The 23,082-nt window shown below is 42.4% G+C and overlaps 1 protein-coding gene across 4 annotated transcripts in view; it reads right to left on the bottom strand.

Moving 5' to 3' along the window:
* BRINP2 (BMP/retinoic acid inducible neural specific 2) overlaps positions 1-23,082 on the bottom strand; it is a 115,839-nt gene that overhangs the window by 27,671 nt on the left and 65,086 nt on the right. The gene's annotated exons all lie outside the window — the stretch shown is intronic.

The following is a 23,082-nucleotide window of genomic DNA, read 5'->3' as shown; positions in this document are numbered from 1 at the left end:
AAAGTATGAGAGGCAGGCATTCTTCCACATTCCATAACTTCTTAGAGTGGTCAAAGCTCATCACTGAAAGGAAAGGCCCCCTTATCATAGAGGTGGCTCCCACCTTAATTAAGTCTAATAAATAAAATTGGTAGTCACATTGCTTGCTTAGTCATTTCATTCAGGACTGTCAAACAGTACCTCTCACTCATGTATCTTTTTAGTACTTACCACTACCTGACATAATACAGCTTTTAACTCCCTTTTTCTCCCATTAGAACATAACCTCAGTGAGAACTGGTTCCTTCTGTCTTATTCAATAGCAGTAGAACAATGTTAGTGTTCTAACAATGGAACAATAGTAGATGTTCAATATATTTTTGTTGAATGGGAGATTTTCATTTGTTTATTTAAAATAGTCACTTATTTTATGTCACAGCTCTCCTAATCCTTTAGTTGTTTGCAAATTATTGACAGTTTAATAAAATGAAGTTACAGGATGAGAATACATAGAAGCTTCAACCAATTAGTGATTGATCTAAAATGAAAGTAAAGCCTACTAAATGTGTATACATATCAATGGTAAAATTAGGTTCAATTTATGAGAATGTAACTTATGGGCATAATTTTGCACATCAAAAAAGACAAATCAAGGTACTGATGGTACTTTCTCTTGTTGTGGTAAACTGAGTCTGGGCCTCTTCCATTGTCTTCAGTGGACATGGACAACTTCCAATCAATGTTACGGTCCATACTCAGCAGCCCATGAGTACAGAGCTCCTATTCAAACTCTGTGTTATATACCCAGTGTTACTGAGCTGTAGCTCCAGTCCTCTATACTGGGTCTAACAATAATTTCTGCCACACACATAGTGTTAAAGATCCCCAAAGAAGCAACCATCTTAGAGTTTTGTACTTCTCCTTAGTCTTCATCTTCCTTTGTCCAAATTCAGACTTGAAAAATCATAGATTTCATCAAACGAAACAGAGTTTTCAGTACATCTTACTTAAATGCACGAGGATATTGAAACTCAGAAAGCTAAGTAATTTGTCTGAAGTCAGACGACTACCAAGAGGGGAATTTGGGCTGTTAGAATTGGAAGAAACATTTGAGTACTATTTGCCAATCTTTTTCATGTTATGCTGTCCATGGAAAATTCTCTTTATGTGACACATTGGGTTCAATGAATGAGAATTCTCAGACCTGAGGAAGTCATCCCAGGCAGTCCTGCTACTTCGGACCTTGTCCAATTGTCCCAAGGGCTGAGGGGATCAATGTACGGAAATACCTGTAATGCATTTGCAGCACCAACAGGTGCCAGCATGCATACCAGTCGAGAAAGTCTATTCCAGTCCTCTTATGTTAAGAGACAACCACGAAACAGAAAGGGAAGCAGTTGGCCTAAAGCAATATAACCAGTTGCTACCAGAACCAGAACAAAAACTAGTGTCCTGACGCTTCCCCAGTGCTATTAACAGCACCTATGATGATGATACCAATAGTAACAATGAGACCCAGAGGAATTAAGAAAACACCTTGTAGGAAGTCACACAGTTAGTAGGCAGCAGAGCTGACATGAAAACCCAGGTCAATGCCATACTGCTATTGCTCTAACACTTTTTTCCCTTGTGTAGCTTAGGTTAAGTGTATGTTACTGCATTCTAATTCTTTTTAAATGTTTACTATCTTTTAACAACACACACAACATATCCTTTATCTACACACAACATGAATTTATTGTATATCAAAAACACAGTGCAACAAATACACCAAAGCTAAACCTTTTTGGATTAAGGTGATTTCAATAGAACCATCAGCAAGAGGAGAAACTTGAGATCTAGACAAGAAAATCAATTCTATACACAGGGTATCATGGGAGGAATCAGAGGTGAAGGCCTGATTCCAACTCCTATGGCTGCTCAGGAAATCATAACAGAGAATAACGAACGACTTAGAAAAATGAGTGATACTGTTTTAGGAAGCTTTTTATGAGCAAATAATAAAAAATAATGGTTAACATTTAATAAATTCTTGGTACTTGCCATGCATTCTAAGCATCTTACAAGTATTAACCTATATAATATTCAAAACACCCCTATACGGGGGGAAATATAATTGTCCTCATTTTATGGATGAGGAAACTGAGGCACAAATAAGTTAATTTGCCCAGTAAGTAACACCCAGTAGGTGGCAGAGTGAGGATTTGAATGCAGGTTGTCTGGCTCCATGATCCATACATAGCCTTTCCCACTGTGCTTTACCACCTCCCCCTGAGATTCAAAGGGGGCAATAATGATCTTGTGAGTTCAAGAGGGTGTGTGTGTCTGTGTGACAGAGAGCAAGAGAATTTCAGTGAAGAAAGAATAGATGCATAGGGATGGGAACTCTCTTTGCAAACAAAACAAAATAATAAAACCTGCCTCTGTAAACTGTAGTGGGGCGTCACCTCGAGCAGGCATAAGGCCTCAGCCGGCTGCAGGAAGGTGTAGGCTCTGCAGGGGCCCTGTGGTTTTCTCTTCTACTTCACTAAGGTTCTTCCTTACCCTTGGGACCCTTCACGGAATCAAAATAATGGGGGAAGCATCTGGGAATGGAGTTTGAGCCAGAAAGTGGTAAAACTGTGCTTACAGAACTTACTAACCTGGTTTTTTCCAGCATCTGAAACCCTCAGAAGGCAATACTGGAAGACAGCCTGAGCTATTCAGAGAATAAACGTTCATTTCCGATTTTTCATTTAGTAGTTTTTTTTTCCAGTAATAAAACAATCAAGACCTTTTTTTTTCCCCTAGAAAAAGGATGTTTTCTATACATAAATTATGTTCACATACAACTTCAATTAAGCTATCATCTTTGTTTCTATTAAGACATCAAGTAGCCATTTCAATTTAGCCATTTCTCCTAAAATCTTCTCCTACTGTGTTACTCAGTAAACAATGTGAGAAAGCAACCATTTCAAACAGTGGTGGATGCCCTCTGGAAAGTGCCTTTGGAACAGCAGAAACCACTACGTAAGGGGTTCACAGGTTCAGCCACAGGATCACCTGAGCTCTCCAAACGTACTGGGCTGCACCTCTCAAAAGGGGGCCTCAGCAGACTACACTTAACAGAAGTTTAGTCCATTTGTCATTGTGTTTTATATTAGCCTAGAGTGAACAACATATGTGTCTGTGAGAGAGTTAATGTACCCGTGAAATCATCAGTAACAACCAAAACAAAGTTTAGGAATGGTGTAAGCCAGATTTGGGGGGTAATATCCAGTGTCCCATGGCAGCCGTACACACCATCACTGGGAATATCGTGGATATAACTCGAAGTCTCTGTATAACAGCTATATTCTGAAGAGGTCATAGTTTCCGTGCTCCCAAACTGCTTAACACCAGTGGTCCAGACTGGCAGTAGATGCTGGCTCTGGTTGTCCATCAGTTTAGGGATTTTCCTAGAATCCGAAGGGGCCTGCAGTAGGAGAGCTGAACCACAGCCATGCGAGGCCGCAGGCGAGAGGAGCTTGAGGAGGGCTTTGGTACTGGGCCAGCTCTGGGTATGAAGCGAGAGGGTCTCTGATGAGAATACTAAATGGCTACAAGGTGTTCCTGATTCGAAGGATGTGAATAAAAAGGGATGCCTCCAAGGCCATTGCTACTGACTCTAGGTCACCAGTCACTCTGCAGCATGTATTCCTCCACATTCCACACCAGGACTCTGCAGGCAAGAGTCCCCTGCAGGGTCTCATGCTCCTGGCGATGTAAGGCTCAGAAAGAGCGCAGGCAGGGTATTTCATCCCAGGTGCTATTTCCAGCAGCTGCATGCTGAAGCACCGCTTTCGGGCTTGTAAACTGAAAACATTGATCTGGCCCCCATGAAGAGTCATTACCTATGAAGCCTCCCTCCCTATGAAGCTTAAAGAGAGAGTGTATTTTCTAACATTTCATAGTTTAAAAACAAAAACAAAACTCAGTAAATGCTGCCTCAATGAGGCTGACACCTCCTTGCGATGGATACTGGACTTACAAAGTGGGTGCTTATGCCCAGACCTCATACTAACAGCGAGATGATTCTGTTACCAGTGTTCCAACAGACACATCTTTCCATCTCTGTGCAAGAAGCACATTTGGGCCTATCTCCAAAGCCATCAATATGGTTGTCATTTGGAAAGTCACATTTCCTGTATCCTGAGTGGCAGCTCTACCCAACTCCTTTGCTGTGGCACCCCTGCTGGCTTGGCACACCCTATTCCAGTGTCAGTGTGCCCTTGAGTGCCAGGAGCCCATTTGTTCTTCCTGAATTAGACTCCAGGCTGGGTTTACTGGGAGGGAATTAATGCTGTTTCCAGCAGAGCCAACCGAGCATCACCTGCTCACTCAGGCGGAGTTCTCAGAATAGGTTCCGGGACTCCCTGAGAGGTTGCAGAGCAAGAAGTCTTAAGGCAGCCATGGAGCCCAGGATGCCCAGATCTAAACACCACTTTGAAGACCCTGGCGGAGAGCAGGCTGTGGTAGGGAATATTGCCCTTCTCTGTCCTGTGGCCTTCCTGATCCATCTCCCATAATCTCTCTTTTGGGGGCATCTTCGTCCAACCTGGAGTGTTCAAAAGGACCACGGTACTGAGTCTGAGCTGTCATTCTCCAAACGTTTGCTTGGCACAGACCATACTTGTAAGGGACAAAATATGACTGGCTTTCCTTGAAAAATGAAAGAAGACAGAGAACAGGTCATTGAATAAAATATTTAAGAACTTTGGAGCAGAAAAAGATGGATTGGCCTTAAGCCAAGGACACAAATAGTTTCCTTGTCATTTTTCCTGTGACTCGACTTTGTCTATGTAAACTGTCAACCAGTGAACATGGGAAAATTTCTCACATACCGACCAGTTCTGGAGAAACACAAATGTCTTTGGTCTCAGAGCCCATCTTTCTCTTGGAGAGCAGCCTCTCCCCAACTTGCCAGTTCGACAAAGGAGGCTCAGTAAACACCATGGAGGATTGCACTGCTGACTTTCCTGAAGACACAAAGAAACCTGCTCTTTCTTCATTGATACACCTCATGCTGGGGGCTACTGCTCCCATCACAGAACTCAGTCCATCAAAATAAGACATGATCATCTTTTCTTTTCCATAGGGCTCACATTCTTTGCCTTGATAAACTCACATGAATAAGAATAGTCAAAGCCAACATATACACTGAGGATATTTACCCTGATGCCTCAGCTAAGATAGCTTCATGTTTTCTAGCTGGACACTTTAGAGGCTGAGGGGTATATCGTGCTTCGGCTCCTGTAAAGCAGGCAGTATTTCTAGGCCCATCACAACATCAGGGTATTTCTATCTCAACAACAGATTACTGTAGTGCACTTGGCCATTAGAGCTAGTACTGCTATAGTGAATAAGACATGATGAAACTGAGCCATAAAAAAAAATGATAATAAAAGTCATAATCTCTTAAGTTAGTGTAGAGCTTTCCTTTAGTTTTTAAAAAAGATTTGTATACAATTTTCACATAAGCTCAACTATTCGACACAAAGACCTCAGGAAAGAGGAAGCAGGAATATCATCTCTCTATTATTAATCTTGTACAGGATTAAAAATATGAAGAGACAGAGTAGGTGAGAGAAGTGACCCAACTCTCAGTGGATCAGTGGTAGAGTTTGATGATATCCGGTGCATGCTGTGAATGATTTTCTGCCTCCTGTACTCACATTCAGAGACCAGTCTACACTTTTGTCACACTTCCCAGGAATTCTTCTTTTGCCTCGTTTACCACCGTGGCTGGGAGAAATCCCCAGGCAAGAAGGCTTCAATCCAGGAGCCCTTTGGTTAAAAACCATCTCAGCCCCTGCAACTGCAGGGGGCACAAGAGCAGAAACAAGGTGAGTTCTCCCCCATGTCGCAGTGCCCCTGGCCTTCCCACGGGAAGGACTCAAGAAGCCTGGTGTGGAGGTAATTTAGCAGCCTGCTGTGTTCTCAGACAACAGCCCGTAAACAATGATTGGCCAATTTCATTCTAATCTTCCCAATTTTGCTCTAATTAAAATCAAGCTGTAGCTTTCAAACAGTTCAATTAAGGCTGATTGGGAGAAATGGGGAGGAGAGACTCAAGCTTACAGAAGAGGAAGGAGATCACTGCTTGGCGCCTCTCATACTGCCCAGTTGGGACTTGGGGACTTGCAGAGGGCACTGAGCGTGGTGTGTTGGTAGATTCAACATGAAATACAACAGATGCATTAGAATAAAGGACCAGGGAATCTATGAGGCCAGAAGGAACTGAAGAGGGAGGTAAGATCTGTGTTTCCCCAGGCACAGAAACCACGTCTCTGTCCTGACCTCCCAGCTGCTCCCCACAGCTTATCTGCCCAACTGTGGAGAATCTGGCTCTGTTCACTACTCTTCGCCTCCTTGTCTTTGCTCAGCAGGCTTACAGTGCATGCCATGCTCCTCCCCAGCAAATGTCCGTGGGTTTCCCATTACCTACTTAACTCCACGGGAATTCCGCAGAATGGCAGTTCCTTTTGTTATTCTACAAATGTATTCCTTTTGCAATGAGACAGGCCTTCTGGTATTGGGGTGCATTTACTTTTTATATGGGCCACTCTTCTTTGGCCTAAATATGTTTCATTCATTCAGTAGTTTCCATTTCCCTAGGCCCTTAGGCTCAACCTCTCTGCTTGCAATCTAGCTTGGCAATGTATTTCTTTTTAAAGAGCCACCAAAATTAAACATGATCCTGTAGATGTGTTCTGAGCCACTGAGAGGACACTAGGATAGAATGTGTGAATCCATCATTATCATCAACATTATAACAATCATCAGAGTGTTTGTTGATTGAGCCCCTATGTTGCCAGTCATTGTACTGGATGCTTTACGTGTTTTTAAATAGTGACCACAGCCTTAAACAAATGTCAGCATGGTAGATTGAATCCTCATTGTCTTCTGTGTCAGAATCCCTTTGACATGGGACTTTGTGGTTTCCCTCACTCATATGGAGGGAGCTTATTTCCCTCCCCCATTGATATAAGGCTTGGCTATGGGTCTTTGCTTTGGACAAAGGACTATAGACATAGGTGACAGTGTGCCAACTCAGGGCCAAGACCTCAAGAAGCATTGCTTGTTTCTACTCTTTTCCATTGCATATCTGCTCTTCCCATGAAAATGGCTTCCCCCACATAGCTGCGGGTGCTGCCCCTTCGGCCTGAGACCCGTCATCAGCATCACTGGAGTGAAGACCTAACGGCTCCCTCACAGGTCTGCAGCCTAAAGCATAGCTAAATAACTCTGCCAACCTGCAGAGGCATGAGTAAGAAAACTGATTGTTTTTTTAAGCTACTGAGTTTGAGGGTTATTTTTGTACCCGGAATCGTGGCAATAGTTAACTGACAACACTGGCACACCAAACAAGCTTTAGTCCTCCTTATAGCTGAGCTAGCTGGGCCTCCGATAATTTAAATATCTTAGTCAAGGACACATAGCTAACCAAAAGTGAAGATGGTCTATGATCTTTCTCCTACACGTATTTCCTTTATTAATGCACCTAAACATTGCATTCCTTTTTTAAGAAAAAATGATCCTAACAGTAGTCTTACGGTCAGCCAGAATATTTTTTTCCAACCCTATATATATATTTTTTCACAGTTAAGCCAGGTCTGTATCCAAATATGTGAAATTGACATTGTGAACTTAAATATAGGGCTTTGCATTCCACCCCTTGGGACAGGGATTGGGCAGTTGTTCCCTATTTCTATTTTCCTTCTGGGCGCACAGATAGACAATTTTTCCCAGCTTCCTCTGCATTTAACTGTAGCATGTGGCTGAGCTCTGGAGAACATGAACCCAGGCCTAGACTGTAAGATCTCCCGTGAAATTCTTCACACAGACTCTCTTTCCTTGTTTACTGGTACCCGGAGGAAGACTGAGGCTCCGAGTGATGACAGAGTGACTAGACAGAAGGAGTCTTGGTGCTCCTGAGTGGTTTCATGCAGCGATCTCCTTGTAACCTGCCCATGAACTGCACTGGACATGAGCAAAAATAAATGAATGAATGAATGAGTGAACAAACTTGTACTAAGTCCCTGAGATTTGGGCACCACATGTTCAAGCAGTTACTACCCTGACCAGTACTACCTTGATCATCTTAACCTCATATTCCAGCCTGGAAGAGTAATCTTCACTCTTGATTTCATTGCCTATCTCAATAGGGTTCCCTCTCAATTACCTGATTTTACTGCCCATGTGGTCAAGCACCCAAGCTCCCATTTCCTCTCCAGCTCAGTAATATTCCCATATGGGGTCTCTTGTCTTCTTAATATCTGAGTTTAAATGGAAATGGTGTTGGTCTGGAGGCCTGACTTTTATGCTATGGGATCATGGTGTACGAGTTGTGCTCTACATGGAAAGCACCTGTCATTGTTAAGGATTTATTTTGAACAATCCGTAACTATAAAGTCAATGAATAAATTAACTCAGGCTATAGTTAGGAGAGCAATATGTGGATTTTAAGTGATAAATTTGATTAATGTATGGAGATTGCAGTGGAAAGAGTTTGACAGAGTAAGACTGCCCCTTATTTCTCTCCTCTCTCAATTAATTTCTGCATTTTCTCTTCTATTTCTCAAGATATCCCCCTTCATTGTTTCCCACGTTTATTCTCAGAAGTCCCCACAAAAAATAATAAGCACTTATCTTGAAATAAATAAAAAATTGTCTTAGTCATCACCAAATAGTCCTATAAAGAAAGTCCTATCGGAGGCGGAGCCAAGATGGCGGCATGAGTAGAGGAGCAGAAATCTCCTCCCAAAACCACATATATCTATGAAAATATAACAAAGACAACTCTTCCTAAAATAGAGACCAGAGGACACAGGACAACATCCAGACCACATCCACACCTGCGAGAACCCAGCGCCTCGCAAAGGGGGTAAGATACAAGCCCCAGCCTGGTGGGACCTGAGCGCCCCTCCCCCCAAATCCCGGCAGGAGGAGAGGAGTCATCAGGGAGGGAGAGGGAGCCCAGGACTGCTGAACACCCAGCCCCAGCCATCTGGACCAGAGCGCAGACACAGTGCATGCATGGGGTCCTGGATACTAGGGAAACAGGGTGGCAGGACCAGTGAGTGGGTGCCTGAGGCCAACGCCAGAGAACAAAGAAACGGGAGCGACCATTTTTTTTTTTTTGGTGAGTGCTTTTTGGAAGTCTTAAAGGGACAGTGACCCAAGTACTAGGGAAACATGGCAGCAAGACCAGTGACAGGCGCCTGAGGACAAAGAAAATCATGCGTTTTACTTTTATTTTTTAAATTATTTATTTAATTTTTTGTTGTTGTTGTTGCTGTTGTTGTTTTGGTTTGGAGAGTGCTTTTTGGAAGTCTTAAAGGAGCAGGGCAGGACACTTAGTCCAGAGGCAGGGAATCTGGGGATCTCTGGGCACTCTAACCCCCTGGGCAGCAGGGAGCACGGAGGCCCCTTACGGAGATAAATAGCCTCCCGGCCGCTCCCCCTCCAACGGGGATCCACTATTTTGGAGCAGCAGGGTGAGCCAGGCCACGCCCACAGCAACAGCGGAGATAAACTCCATAGCAGTTAGGCAGGAAGCAGAAGCCCTGTCTGTGCACAGCTGCCCAGCACAAGCCACTAGAGGTCGCTATTCTCCCAGGAGAGGAAGGCCACAAACCAACAAGAAGGAAAGCTCTTCCAGCTGTCACTCGTACCAGCTCTGCAAACTATCTCTATCACCATGAAAAGGCAAAACTACAGGCAGACAAAGATCACAGAGTCAACACCTGAGGAGACAGACCTAACCAGTCTTCCTGAAAAAGAATTCAAAATAAAAATCATGAACATGCTGACAGAGATGCAGAGCAAAACACAAGAGCAATGGGATGAAGTCCAGAGGGAGATCACAGATGTCAGGAAGGAGATCACAGAAGTGAAACAAACCCTGGAAGGATTTATAAGCAGAATGGATAAGATGCAAGAGGTCATTGAAGGAAAAGAAACCAGAGAACAGGAACATATAGAAGCTGACATAGAGAGAGATAAAAGGATCTCCAGGAAAGAAACAACACTAAGAGAACTATGTGACCAAGCCAAAAGGAATAATATTTGTATTATAGGGGTACCAGAAGAGGAAGAAAGAGGAAAAGGGATAGAAAGTCTCTTTGAAGAAATAATTGCTGAAAACTTCCCCAAACTGGGGGAGGAAATAATCGAACAGACCACGGAAATACACAGAACCCCCAACAGAAAGAATCCAAGAAGGACAACACCAAGACACATAATAATTAAAATGGCAAGGATCAAGGACAAGGAAAGAGTTTTAAAGGCAGATAGAGAGAAAAAGGTCACCTATAAAGGAAAACCCATCAGGCTATCATCAGACTTCTCGACAGAAACCCTACAGGCCAGAAGAGAATGGCATGATATATTTAATACAATGAAACAGAAGGGCCTTGAACCAAGGATACTGTATCCAGCACGACTATCATTTAAATATGATGGCGGGATTAAACAATTCCCAGACAAGCAAAAGCTAAGGGAATTTGCTTCCCACAAACCACCTCTACAGGGCATCTTACAGGGACTGCTCTAGATGGGAGCACTCCTAAAAAGAGCACAGAACAAAACACACAACATATGAAGAATGGAGGAGGAGGAATAAGAAGGGAGAGAAGAAAAGAATCTCCAGACAGTGTATATAACAGCTCAATAAGTGAGCTAAGTTAGGCAGTAAGATACTAAAGAGGCTAACCTTGAACCTTTGGTAACCATGAATTTAAAGCCTACAATGGCAATAAGTACATATCTCTCAATAGTCACCCTAAATGTAAATGGACTGAATGCACCAATCAAAAGACACAGAGTAATAGAATGGGTAAAAAAGCAAGACCCATCTATATGCTGCTTACAAGAAACTCACCTCAAACCCAAAGACATGCACAGACTAGGATGGAAAAACATATTTCAGCCAAACAACAGCGAGAAGAAAGCAGGGGTTGCAGTACTAGTATCAGACAAAACAGACTTCAAAACAAATAAATTAACGAGATAAAGAAGGACACTACATAATGATAAAGGGCTCAGTCCAACAAGAGGATATAACCATTCTAAATATATATGCACCCAACACAGGAGCATCAGCATATGTGAAACACATACTAACAGAACTAAAGAGGGAAATAGACTGCAATGCATTCATTTTAGGAGACTTCAACACACCACTCACCCCAAAGGATAGATCCACCGGGCAGAAATAAGTAAGGACACAGAGGCACTGAACAACACACTAGAACAGATGGACCTAATAGACATCTATAGAACTCTACAACCAAAAGCAACAGGATATACATTCTTCTCAAGTGCACATGGAACATTCTCCAGAATAGACCACATACTAGCCCACAAAAAGAGCCTCAGTAAATTCCAAAATATTGAAATTCCACCAACAAATTTTTCAGACCACAAAGGTGTAAAACTAGAAATAAATTCTACAAAGAAAACAAAAAGGCTCACAAACACATGGAGGTTTAACAAGATGCTTCTAAATAATCAATGGATCAATGAACAAATCAAAATAGAGATCAAGGAATATATAGAAACAAATAACAGCAACACAAAGCCCCAACTTCTGTGGGATGCAGCGAAAGCAGTCTTAAGAGGAAAGTATATAGCGATCCAGGCACACTTGAAGAAGGAAGAACAATCCCAAATGAATAGTCTAACATCACAATTATCAAAACTGGAAAAAGAAGAACAATGAGGCCTAAAATCAGCAGAAGGAGGGACATAATAAAGATCAGAGAAGAAATAAACAAAATTGAGAAGAATAAAACAATAGCAAAAATCAACGAAACCAAGAGCTGGTTCTTTGAGAAAATAAACAAAATAGATAAGCCTCTAGCCAAACTTATTAAGAGAAAAAGAGAATCAACACAAATCAACATAATCAGAAATGAGAATGGAAAAATCACGACAGACTCCACAGAAATACAAAGAATTATTAAAGACTACTATGAAAACCTATATGCCAACAAGCTGGAAAACCTAGAAGAAATGGACAACTTCCTAGAAAAATACAACCTCCCAAGACTGACCAAGGAAGAAACACAAAAGTTAAACAAACCAATTAAGAGCAAAGAAATTGAAACAGTAATCAAAAAACTACCCAAGAACAAAACCCCAGGGCCGGACGGATTTACCTCGGAATTTTATCAGACACACAGAGAAGACATAATACCCATTCTCCTTAAAGTGTTCCACAAAATAGAAGAGGAGGGAATACTCCCAAACTCATTCTATGAAGCCAACATCACCCTAATACCAAAACCAGGCAAAGACCCCAACAAAAAAGAAAATTACAGACCAATATCCCTGATGAATGTAGATGCAAAAATACTCAATAAAATATTAGCAAACAGAATTCAACAGCACATCAAAAGGATCATACACCATGACCAAGTGGGATTCATCCCAGGGATGCAAGGATGGTACAACATTCGAAAATCCATCAACATCATCCACCACATCAACAAAAAGAAAGACAAAAACCACATGATCATCTCCATAGATGCTGAAAAAGCATTTGACAAAATTCAACATCCATTCATGATAAAAACTCTCAGCAAAATGGGAATAGAGGGCAAGTACCTCAACATAATAAAGGCCATATATGATAAACCCACAGCCAACATTATACTGAACAGCGAGAAGCTGAAAGCTTTTCCTCTGAGATCGGGAACTAGACAGGGATGCCCACTCTCCCCACTGTTATTTAACATAGTACTAGAGGTCCTAGCCACGGCAATCAGACAAAACAAAGAAATACAAGGAATCCAGATTGGTAAAGAAGTAGTTAAACTGTCACTATTTGCAGATGATATGATATTGTACATAAAAAACCCTAAAGACTCCACTCCAAAACTACTAGAACTGATATTGGAATACAGCAAAGTTGCAGCATACAAAATTAACACACAAAAATCTGTAGCTTTCCTATACACTAACAATGAACCAATAGAAAGAGAAATCAGGAAAACAATTCCATTCACAATTACATCAAAAAGAATAAAATACCTAGGAATAAACCTAACCAAATAAGTGAAAGACCTATACCCTGAAAACTACAAGTCACTCTTAAGAGAAATTAAAGGGGACACTAACAAATGGAAACTCATCCCATGCTCATGGCTAAGAAGAATTAATATCATCAAAATGGCCATCCTGCCCAAAGCAATATACAGATTTGATGCAATCCCTATCAAATTACCAGCAACATTCTTCAATGAACTGGAACAAATAATTCAAAAATTCATATGGAAAGACCAAAGACCCCGAATAGCCAAAGCAATCCTGTGAAAGAAGAATAAAGTAGGGGGGATCTCACTCCCCAACTTCAAGCTCTACTACAAAGCCATAGTAATCAAGACAATTTGGTACTGGCAGAAGAACAGAGCCACAGACCAGTGGAACAGATTAGAGACTCCAGACATTAACCGAAACATATATGGTCAATTAATATTTGATAAAGGAGCCATGGACATACAATGGCGAAATGACAGTCTCTTCAACAGATGGTGCTGGCAAAACTGGACAGCTACATGTAGGAGAATGAAACTGGACCATTGTCTAACCCCATACATAAAAGTAAATTCAAAATGGATCAAAGACCTGAATGTAAGTCATGAAATCATAAAACTCTTAGAAAAAAACTTAGGCAAAAACCTTTTAGACATAAACATGAGTGACCTCTTCTTGAACATATCACCCCAGGCAAGGAAAACAACAGCAAAAATGAACAAGTGGGACTATATTAAGCTGAAAAACTTCTCTACAGCAAAAGACACCATCAATAGAACAAAAAGGAACCCTACAGTATGGGAGAACATATTTGTAAATGACAGATCCGATAAAGGCTTGACGTCCAAAATATATAAAGAGCTCACATGCCTCAACAAACAAAACACAAATAATCCAATTAAAAAATGGGCAGAGGAACTGAACAGACAGTTGTCCAAAAAAGAAATACAGATGGCCAACAGACACATGAAAAGATGCTCCACATCGCTAATTATCAGAGAAATGCAAATTAGAACTACAATGAGATATCACCTCACACAAGTAAGGATGGCTGCCATCCAAAAGACAAACAACAACAAATGTTGGCAAGGCTGTGGAGAAAGGGGAACCCTCCTACACTGCTGGTGGGAATGTAAATTAGTTCAACCATTGTGGAAAGCAGTATGGAGGTTCATCAAAATGCTCAAAACAGACCTACCATTTGACCCAGGAATTCCACTCCTAGGAATTTACCCTAAGAACGCAGCAATCAAGTTTGAGAGAGATGCACCCCTATGTTTAACGCAGCACTATTTACAATAGCCAAGAATTGGAAGCAACCTAAATGTCCATTGGTAGATGAATGGATAAAGAAGATGTGGTACATATACACAATGGAATACTACTCAGTCATAAGAAGAGGGAAAATCCAACCATTTGCAGGAACATGGATGGAGCTGGAAGGTATTATGTTCAGTGAAATAAGCCAAGCGGAGAAAGAGAAATACCAAATGATTTCACTCATCTGAGGAGTATAAGAACAAAGGAAAAACTGAAGGAACAAAACAGCAGCGGAATTACAGAACCCAAAAATGGACTAACAGGTACCAAAGAGAAAGAGACTGGGGAGGATGGGTGGGTAGGGAGGGATAAGTGGGGGGAGAAGAAAGGGGGTATTAAGATTAGCATGCATGGGGGGGAGGGAGAAAGGGGAGGGCTGTACAACACAGAGAAGACAAGTAGTGATTCTACAACATTTTGTTATGCTGATAGACAGTGACTGTAAAGGGGTTTATAGGAGGGACTTGGTATAGGGGAGAGTCTAGTAAACATAATATTCATCATGTAAGTGTAGATTAGTTATAACAAAAAAAAAAAGAAAGGGAAGGGGGATTACTCCCTGATAGGATAAAACTAACTGTAAATCAACGATTAATGCATGCTTTAAATATCTTTAATTTTGATCACTTAAAGGGTGTCAGATGATCAGCTATGGAGGTACACTTTTCTGATAATATTCTTTTCTCTTAAAAAAAAAACAGTTTCTGTGTGGTGACCTCCAATGAGTTCTACACAATGGTATAAGGGGCATATCAAAGTGTGGGCAAAGGGTCTGTTTGTGTTTATACAGAGGATCAAAGCCTAATTTGGCTACCCAGAAAATGAACTAAGATACGATCTGAAGAAGAACTTCCAACATCAGCACTCTCTAGAAGAGTCATACCAGAAGGTGATCATCAAAAAACCTCAACAAAGATCCAGGCGATGCTGCAGTTGTAGCTGCATCCAACCCACCGGTTCCTGGACTTGCCATTGGAATGAAGAAGGAGATATCTAAGCTGGCCTGTGCTTTCAGTAAAACAACAAATTTGACTGGATCTATACTGTTGGAACTCAACCGAGAATTAGGAGAAGTGCAAGTTGTAGTGCTCCAAAATCTTACAACTACAGATTATCTACTGTTAAAAGAACATATGGGATGTGAACAATGCCCAGGAATGGGTTGTTTTAATTTGTCAGATTTCTCTCAGACTGTTCAAGTACAGTTGGACAATATCCATCATATCATAGACAAATTTTCACAAATGCCTAGGGTGCCTAACTGGTTTTCTTGGCTTCACTGGAGATGGCTGGTAACTGTAGATCTGCTTTGGTTATGTAACTGTATTCCTATTATGTTAATGTGTGTGCACAATTTAATTAGTAGTTTAAAACCTATACATGCTTAAGTTACTCTACAAGAAGATATGTCAAAGAAATAATCAATCCTCCCATGTTTTCTTCCATCTGCTACCTCTATAGCTTTTCTTCTTCCTTCCTAATTACAACCCTTAAATAGAATTCGTGCCTCATATCAAATTTACCGAGTATCATAATTCCTCCAAGTGGTAAAGATACCTCAAGACAAATGCTGGGCATAGAAGCCACAGGGCATAAATCTGCAAAGAAGTAAAAAGCTAACCTTTTCAAACAATATGGCTTCTCTCTCACTTACCAACTTTACATCTCCCTGTATGGCCCCGGAAGATGACTGGTTAGCCAGAGACGGGTAAGATTCCTCAAGGGAGGAACAACCTAAGACAGGCACAGTCTCAGGTGGGCCATCAGGTGAGAAATTGGGGATCAACAGAGGTGAGGCTCAGAACCCCACCCTCCCTGTTTTGAGAGAAATCTTCTGCATCCGTGGATGTTTTAATGCCCTTGTCTAGCTTGGATTAACACATAGTCTACAGGCACACCCTGATCATCTACATTTGCTCTCATAACACTAAACTATGTTTTCTACCTTTATCTTGCATCTACCTACCACTTCAGCATTTTATTAAAAATAACAATAATAATAATAAAGGGAGAAATGTGGGATCCACATATAAATCAAGTATAAAAATCAAACGAATATTCATATTTGACCTGATTGTTTATAGTTCATAATGCGTGATTAAAACCGAAAGTTTCTGTAATGACTGCCCTTGCACTGTTCACCAGGTAAGAACTTATTCACTATGTAAGACCTTGTTCTCCATGTAAGAACTTGTTCGTTGTGCTTCAGAAGATTGGAGACTGATGAGAATTAGGCTTGGGGTGGATTTATGATTGTGCATTGAGCATTGACTCCCCTATACAGAATTTTATTGTTGTTAACAACCATTTGATCAATAAATATGAGAGATGCCCTCTCAAAAAACAAAATAAATAAATAAATAAAAATATTTTTTAAAAAAAGAAAAGAAAAGTCCTATCATCCTACACATGCTATTGATGAGAAAAATGAGGCTTCGATATAAATGACCTGTACAAGTTCACACAGGTAGAAGTAGCAGCACTGTAACGTAAACCTCTATAGAATGATTCTAAATCTTGGATCCTCAGCCACTTGCTTTCTGCTTCATCTAAGTCAGTCCCAGAAAATCCTCTCTTACCAAGTGGTTTCATTCTTTACTATCCTTACCCATGGCAGACATGGTGTTGGACGCTGGAGAAAGAAAGATGAAATAAAATGTGTTCTTTGCCTGAAGGAGCTCAGAGCCAAGAGAATAACAAATAAAGAATAATACATACATACATACATACATAAATGTGCAAAATAAGTTATGTAGCAGAAATATGAACAGACTGATGGGGAATCATAAGTATGAATAACTAATCCTCCTGCAGGAGCCAAAGAAGGCTTCCTAGGGAGGTGATCGCTAAGTGGGTTGGGAAGGTGAGCAGGAGCTCAGCTGGCAGAGAAAAGGGGAAGAGCTTTGCAGGAAGAGGGCGACCTGGAAAGACACACAGGACCTGAAGGAGCTTTCTGGGTCTGGGGGAGCCTGGAGATACTCACTGAGCCTGGAACAAAGGATAAGCAGAGAGAAATGGGGGGCCACAATTGGCAGTAAAGGTCGGTATTCACTGAATACTTGTTGAAATAGTGACTGGGTGGGTTAGGAAGGTACTTTCATGCTAAGAAAAGACATCTGTTTTATTTGGGGGGCATAGAGGGACCAACAGAGAACTTTAGGCAGATTAGATCAGAGAAAAGAGAAGAGTTCAAGTGGTAGCAATGAAGCCTGGAGAAGAAAAGAGGCTGACTTTGAAAGCCAGCTCTGAGCTGTCAACCACAGAACTCAAATGGGGTGGGGGTGGGGGTGAGGTGGGAGCCACAGCAACCTGCAGGCTAGTCATCCAGGAAGCACAGCAGAGAATATAGGAGACACTGTAAGGGCAGTAGGAAACATGATGAGCACAGGTCTGGCTATGATTTCCTCCCAGAAATGAAATCTAGGTGTACATAATCAAATCAAGGGGGAAGGTGGCTGCAATTCTTTGAGAAACTGAGGAAAAAGGTAGGATTTTCCCCCCTACATTTATCTTGAATGAAAAACCTATATTCTTTCATCATAAGCTCGGCACATATTTCCAACTTTTCTAGAAGCATCAATGCTTCAATTCTAGCACAGTCACCACATTTCCTGACATGTGCTTGTGATCTATAACCACGGTCACTGACCTTCGAGAGCTGCATAGAATGCAAGAAGGTCAAGAAGTCTGTGGAGAGGAAAATGCCTGACTTGAGCCCCCAGGATGGTGAGCTGGTGGTGAGGCGTGGCAGAAGCCGGAGTACCGTGTGAGATGAGCAAGCAAGCTCTCCGACAGCCGGAATTGGTCCAGGAGGAAATCTCATGTCAAAATAGGCTGCTTCTATTTTCTTTATGAAGAAAGATGAAAAAGGAAGAGTTAGGAAAAAGACACAAGGACAGCTTGAGAGAGAGACTGTGAGAGGAGGGGAAAGAGCAAAGAACTGGCTGGAAGTTAAAGAGTGCTGATGAGTCTAGGCTTCAGGGAGAAGAGCTCTCTTCAGATATGCAGAGGCCTGTTGTGAAGAAGAGGCATTTAAAGTTCTTCTAGAGAAAAAAAGAGAGCAGTCAGGGCCCATAAGCAGAATTATGGAAAGAAAGACTGTGATTCAGTTTCAGAAAGGTCTTTGTAGTGTTTTGGACTGTTGAAAGAAAATTGGCTTCAGTGAACACACAGGACTAGAACTGCTCAAGCCAAGCCTGCTTGAGCACTTTCTTAGGGATTTGTAGAGTGGTTATCTACATTGGGTAGGGAATAGGTGACTTTAAGGTTTCCTCTTAACTTACAGATTTGAGCATCACTTTCTTCTGTTCTGCCATCCCATGTCACCAGGCTTCCTTGCACGGCCAGACAGTCCCTGCATCTCTGGCCTCTTGTCCCAGACCAACACTAAATTTGTGGTCCCCAAATCTATCTCCTATCTTGCAGACACCAACATGGCCCCTGCCACACTGAGTGGTAACAGAAGGCAAGAGAATGTATTATCAGCCTCCAGAGCCATGTTTCTTCTATCAAGTCTCATATGAGCATGAGTTTCTATATGACATTCAGGGACTTGTGTGGCCTCCCTTCCTCTCCATGTTGTCTTTCTCAGACTCACAATTTAGAACATGCCCAGAAGCAGCCAAGCTGAGGCTACAGTTTACCTCCGTTACTAGTAAACCAACTGTGAGGCTCATGTCGAGGGATCGGTAGGTGTTTACGTGCCTCTGTGGATCCAGGAGAACCCAATCCCCAAAGAGTTTTCCTTCCTGTCCCTCCTCCGTCACTAGCCTGTCCCCAGGTTAGGCACAGGCTCTCCTGGCACACGAGGGAAAGGAGAACTCTCCCAGGCACGGGCTGGTAATGAAAGGCTTGGTGCAGCACTGTTCTGGCTACCTCATTTTTCTCCCTCCAGGGCCTTGTGCCTGGCCAGTGAGACTTCTTCCTCACTCTGACTCATTCTGACATCCAGAGTTTGTTTTTTCTTTGCAGGGAGGGGAATAAAGAGGCATATCTATGAGCTCAAGGGAGAGCCTGGTGCAGTGGCAGAACCAGGGAATGTTAAACAGGTACAGAGGGGAAAACGTGGCAGACAGAGGGAACTCTCCCAGATTCCTGCCTCCCTCAAGCCATGTCTCAGGGATAGCAGCTTTCATCTGTCCACACCTACACCTGCAAATCCTAAAACTGACTCGAGAGTCCCAGCCTCTAGGTCTCTGTTGCTCCTGCATCTGACTCCATGGTGCACTGTGGATGCAAAGGGTAAATAGAAGTGACCCAGAACACATACCCATCTTGTCACTGTGAGAAACTCCAAATTTGCAAAGTAGCCCAATAAGCAGGGGTTATTTGCATCACCAAAGGTTTCTTCTGGCTTTATAAAAATAGTCCTTGAAATATAAGACATGTGCAAGTGGATATGCATGTTTATAAATCAGCAGCTACCTAATACTAGAGTTGGGGGCTAGAACAAACTTAACACTGAATTTTTATAAGTCATTTCCAGGCAAAAAATAAGATACTGCATTTTAGAAATGGCATTACGTGCCCCTCTAGTAGAGGATTCAATTTACAGAAATTCAATTTACACTGCATGCTTACAGAAATACACTGGCAGCCAAAGCAGACACAGGCAGAACTTGTGCTGTGGGTGAATTGCTTTAGGAAGATTCATCTGTAACTTCTTGCCGCTAAGGGTTCACCAGAGCCCAAGTGCAGATGGGGAACTCAGGTAGACACAAAGGATTCTGGGACCTCTAAGTGGGACAAGCCCCACTCTAGCCCCCTGAGGCCTGTCTGTGCACTTGATCTTCAGAAATGCCAAAAGGCTTTCCCATCCTCTGAAATGCCAAAAGAAGAATTGGAGGAGCAAAGGAGCACAGGGGTTAACAACCGGAGGCACCATTTCCCTTGGTGCATTAAGAATCACAGGCTCAGGTTGTTTGATTCAGTAATAATCATTTAATGATTAGATCCTCTATTGTGTCGAGTGAGGGCTGGCTCTTCCTCTTACCGATTGTGTGACACTGTCTCAATCTCAGTGTCTTCATCTGAAATATATGTACACAGAGCGTACTTCCCTTGCAGGTTTCTCATAAGAATAATTTTAGCATATATATATCACTTAGTAAAATGTTGGGCATATGATGAACACTCAATATATATGGCTATTATTTATTACTTTTATTAGTATTTCAGAGTATAGTGGGAATACTTTTCTTCCTTTCCCAGAGCTAAATAGAAACTGTGGCCAATGCATTTGCCCTCTACGACTGTCTGTTTTCTTTGTCCCCTTCTTCCTTCTGTCCTGTTGGGAGACTGGGGAGACTGGGGAGAGCTAGCTGTCCTCTGGTCCACGCTTTGATACTGTGTAATTGATGCACTGAGATCACTGTTCACAAAAAGCTCGTGTCTTAGACACCCACATCTGCGTTCACCTGCTCATGCTTAGCTCACTTGTGGAGCTCCATCTGAGGCACCTTTCCAGGTTATCTGCAGTGTCCAGAAATGCCTTCTCCAGGTGTTTTACTTAGGATGAGGCAAATCAGTCTGATGGACCAGAGGGCTCAGTGGCCTTTAATTTGAGTCAGGGAAGGATTATGGGGTTAGGAATCCTTGTCTCACACTCAGGTCCAAACCTTCCTCTCCAGCCCAGCTTCGCGGTAACATATCTGCTGCACATGCCCTCTGCTGCTTTTGAGCACACTTACCTGCCTGTAATCCTGGAAGAGAAATGGATGATTGGCAGGGAACCAAACTGCTCTCACACAGCACCTTTTACCACTTCACAGACCTCAGCCCCCTTCCAACCACTTGCCCCTGTGGGTCTTCCTTAAGGGCAGAGCTCCCTGAGGCTGGGGTGGGCTCATTCATGGCTGTGTCCCCAGCTCTTGTGGACTGGCCGGCATGCATGGATGCTCAATAAACATGTACAGAGTGAAAAAAGGCCCTCTTAAGCAACATGGACTAAATAAATTTCTTGTAGCAGATGTGGGAAGTCCAGAGGTGGGATAAATGTGGCAGAAGCTGAATAAAGAAAAAAAACTGAGAATCCCTGACCCAGAAAAAGACAAGACCACATGATCAGCCAGTCCCTGTCTGCCTGCATCTGTGTCGTGACAGGTTCTAGATGACGCCTACTTCACTCCTTCCTACATATATGCGTCTCCAAGTAGCAGTTCATTCATGAATAAAATTAATTATTTCTTGAAGCAAAAATTAATTCTCTTTTTCTCTGCCTGACTGAGTCAAGATGTCTCTACTAAATCTCATCTGAAAACAAAACTGATCTTGCTTTCTCCCCTTGGTCATCCTCGGTTTTTCCCTTCATTTCTTGCACATTTTTATTTTTATCTTTGCTCTTCACAGGCTATCTTTGCAATTCTATTTCAATCCAGGCTGGATAACATGGGAAATTTGGGGGGCAAGAATCATTTTGTCCTTGGAGAATTTGCTACTGGCATCCTGAGAATTCATTCGGACATGGTGTCCTTGGACCCAATCTATCCATCAGTTGCTGAGAATGTACCAAATATCTTCTCCCCAGCGCCTGAGATGCTCCACTCCAGTGTGCTTTCTGGCGAGTGTGCTGTCACTCAGACTGGACTGCCAAACTCTTGGAAATCATAGAACACTGTTTCTTCTCTTTTGTAGCCTTTGACAGTGCCCAGAATAATGCTTTACACAGAAGAGGAATTCCATAAATACTTGTAAAATGGCTGAGTAACTAAATACACAGCAAGGCTAGCTTGACTTGAATTCAATTTTTTAAGCATAAATGATGCTGGCTTTTCAGGTGAACCAGTAGCTTTTAGGAACTTAAAGCACTGCTTCCCACTTTCTCACTAGCTGAATAGTCACACCTCAGTTTTCTAAGGTAGAAATGGAGGGGACTGCCTTTGGCACTTCCTTCTTCAGATAGAGGCAGCTACTTTTACTTCATTTTCCTCATCCTTAATACGGGAAAATAACATGCCCCTCCAGATGAGAGATTTTGAAAATGTACCCTGGAAGGCATCAGGGTCTAAGAGACCCTTTTGGCACTTTGGAGGGATGCAATATGACATAAATAGCGCAGTGGGGCAGGAGGGACACAATCACCTGCCCCTTGACATGGACGTTAGATGCCTGGGGCTGGTTCTCAGCTTCCAAACCACACCTGCTCTCCCGTGCTTTTGTTATACTGCTCCCGTGTCCATCACATCATCCCCAACCTCTCCCCCTGGAGAGTTTCCAGTCCTCCATCAGAGTGCAGCCCATCCATCACCTTTTATGCCAGCTTTCCTTGACCTTCCTGTGCAGAGTGACCAAGCGCTTTCTCCAAATGTACTTGCCTGGAAGTTCCATCAGCTCAAGAACTGTGTTCTTGGTCATGGTTTATTATCAGGAGCTTATAGAAGCCTAGGCAGAGCTGGCCTTCAGAAGGCCTGATGGAATGAACACTGCCCTTATGCTCTTAAGTTATAGGTTGTAGTTGTATTTTTACGAGCTACTTCTTGCTCCAGGAGAGCCCGACACTTTCTCACTCAGTTCCTTATAGGTAACGGAAGCGTCAGCTGGGTCTCTTGCACAGGTGTGATATGTTTCTAAGTCACAGATGGAGACAGGGCTCCGCACACAGATGAGGATATGCAAGGCCTGATGCCTGATCCAAGGGCCTGTGCCGTGGGGGGCTCACCACCCGGACATTTCTGGACTGTAATTCCTTAGGAAAGCCTTATGCTGGGTCCACAGCCTAGATTAGGC

The sequence above is a fragment of the Manis javanica genome, chromosome 11 (genome assembly GCF_040802235.1).
Source record: "Manis javanica isolate MJ-LG chromosome 11, MJ_LKY, whole genome shotgun sequence".
Lineage (NCBI taxonomy): Eukaryota > Metazoa > Chordata > Mammalia > Pholidota > Manidae > Manis > Manis javanica.
This window is presented reverse-complemented; position numbering and strand designations above follow the sequence as displayed.